This window comes from Ruditapes philippinarum, unplaced genomic scaffold, assembly GCF_026571515.1.
Source record: "Ruditapes philippinarum isolate M1 unplaced genomic scaffold, ASM2657151v2 ctg5804_1_1_1_1, whole genome shotgun sequence".
NCBI lineage: Eukaryota > Metazoa > Mollusca > Bivalvia > Venerida > Veneridae > Ruditapes > Ruditapes philippinarum.
This window is the reverse complement of record NW_026865833.1, coordinates 168,669-171,427: the sequence shown is the minus strand read 5'-3', so window position 1 is coordinate 171,427 and position 2,759 is coordinate 168,669. Positions and strand designations below refer to the sequence as shown.

The following is a 2,759-nucleotide window of genomic DNA, read 5'->3' as shown; positions in this document are numbered from 1 at the left end:
AAACGTCACTTAGTTCGTATAGTTTCTTGTAATCTTTATTGCCTAATCTCGGGAAGGCCTCTAGCTTTTTTCTCAGCTTTTCTTCAACCATTTCCGGTGCACCATATCTCTCCTCCATCCTTTCCCAAATCTTCACTAGACCTATGACTGGATCGTGACAGTTTGCTGCTCGTAAATTGCCTGCTTGTTGGGATGACTCTGGACCGAGCCATTTCATCAGGAGATCAATTTCTTCACTAGGTGTGCACTCTAATTCCCCAACAACGTTCTTAAAAGTATTTTTCCAAATTACGTACTGGGTTGGGTCATCATTGAATTTAGAAAATCTTTGTAACATTACATCTTTTTTAACAAGAAATTTACCAAAGTCTTTAAACATATCTGCAGACTGTATCGGAGTATAAACTTGAGCACTAGGATTGAGTCTTATTTCAGATTGCTCTCCTTCAGTGTTCACATTTTGATTTTTGTCATTAACATAATGCAGTTGTTCACGCACGTAATTTTCTGTTCTTTCAGCATGCGACTCCTCTTCTTTGATTCCAACAGAACTACCTAGATCACACTCACTGATTGTTTCAAACAATTCATTTTCTGCTTCTGCCTCAGCAAAAATCTTTTGTTCATTCAAGAGATCTAACTCGGCTTGAATAACCTTCTCCTCTCTATCTGCTTTTGCAACGCGAACTGTTTTTTCTTCTTGTATCAGCGCTTGCTTTGTTTTCAATTCCAATTCCTTTTTTGACAGTTCCATTCGAGCCTTTGCAGCTTCTAGTTTGGCGCGTGCTCTTGCTGAGCTGGTTTGTGAGTTTGTACTTCTGCCAGATTGTGCAGATACTCGTGAAACGTAGTCTGTTTCATTTAGTCTCTCATCGATTTTCTTTAACACTGCTTTTACAGAGTCATCAAGTTTAGCATCATATTCATAAAAGTCATTCAACAGTTTATCACTCTGTTTCTGAATCCGACATTGCTGCTTTGAAACTACACCAATCAAGCTGGACGTCTACCGACTTCTTACTGTTCTGTCCTTAGCTGACAGATAGATAACGAAACGACCCAAGTTGCTTTATGGATTTATTTCGTAAGAACTGGAACAAACAAGAAATACATATTAAGTAAATAAGTCTTGAGTTATTTATCATTCTGATATGTCGAGACAAAGTTATAACTAGTTGACCAGAAAAGATGTACTAAAAATTATTTAATAAAGCTACACAAAAATAATAATGTTTTACCAACTGACTAGAAAGTTAAAGTATGAATTGAATATTTCTATCAACAACCAATATAGTCTATAAATCTATTCAAGTATGTAAGCAAAATATATGGTCCAAAAATGTAGCAAGTAACATATTTGTTTTACATATGAAAAATGACCTACGTCATGCACTGTCTAACTTGGCTTGAAATGACTGGACAGTATGCTTCCTGTCTTAACACTCATCTCTGTAAACAAACAATTATAATTGTAACAACCTTACATGTCAAAAGGTTTTAAAGCAATACAGTGAATAATACTGCAAATATCTCAAAAGGTTCTAGTCTAAGACAAAAGGGCATGACACCTTAATTAAACAAGCATCATTACAAAATAGCCCAACATAACACTCAACTGGTATAAAAATTACTTAAATTGTCACAAATCAACAGTTAAAACATAAATCTATTTAACCATCTTTTCTTTCACACACAATGATTTAGTGGCATATTACCCAAATGAAAATAGTGGTGCTTAACCTAACCGTACGGAATGGGAACGGCTAGCACGGCAAAAAAGCGCCTATGATTTTACACACACAACGGACTCTACATGCTTAATTAACGTGATCTTTATATGGAAAAGGAAAGAAAATATACTATAACAATCACATAATACAAAAATAGGCCATAACTTACTCGCTAACTCAAAGAGATGCGGGAAAAAATTAGATTTAATTTGCCGCAAAATAAGGCGGAGAACGTAATTTCTGCAAAGCGTGAAAACCAGTAGCAGCATCGCTAAAGTTTACACCGTTCCGGTACAAAGATATTAACTTATTTATTTAATATATTTTCAAGTTAAAACCAACATGACGACAAAAGGCAATGCGTCATAATCTATTGTTTGTATGCTTCATTTGTGTCTTTTTCCTCAACATTTCTTAACAATGATCGGCAATTTACATGAACTAGGTTAATAGCGTTATTGTGACTGTTTTTCTAAAACTTTTTAATCATGTAACTGTTTTAAGAGATAAAATACGAGAACCGCCATTATGCTTGATCATAGTTAACTTTTCCGTTGATTTAAAAGAAACGAATTTTATAAACATCAAATATTGCACAGAACAAAGAAAGCATCGTTATAAAACTAAACCAAAAACAAACTTCTTACTGCACAAATTGACAATACCACGTTGAACAAAGTCTCTTACAGTTAACAAAGATCTAAAACATTTATCAGAACTATGAACGATATAATAATATTTGGAACATTCTTTGAATTACGCAAGTAATGAATATTAAGCATCTTTTATTAAAAAGAATTCCGAAAAGTCGGATTAATCTTTGTGCAATCCTTTGTCTCTATATTCAAGGAAGGTTACAAAACTGAATAACAGACCAAAGGAAAAAAATAATATTGAAATACAAGTAAACGGGATATCAATGTACCTCGGTATTGAAACATTCTGCAAATAAGACCGCGCTCGTGTTTTAAGTACCAAATGGAGTTGACAATTGTATTTTTAATCAGTTTAATGGACTATAATAGGAAG

General features: G+C 33.9%; 1 long non-coding RNA gene across 1 annotated transcript; it reads right to left on the bottom strand.

Moving 5' to 3' along the window:
* Positions 1-956: 956 nt before the first annotated feature.
* LOC132730479 (uncharacterized) lies at positions 957-2,022 on the bottom strand. Its single transcript, XR_009625764.1, has 3 exons — positions 1,900-2,022; positions 1,385-1,449; positions 957-1,091 (listed from the first exon to the last, which is right to left on the bottom strand). It is a non-coding gene; the product is annotated as an uncharacterized LOC132730479 (long non-coding RNA).
* Positions 2,023-2,759: the final 737 nt, after the last annotated feature.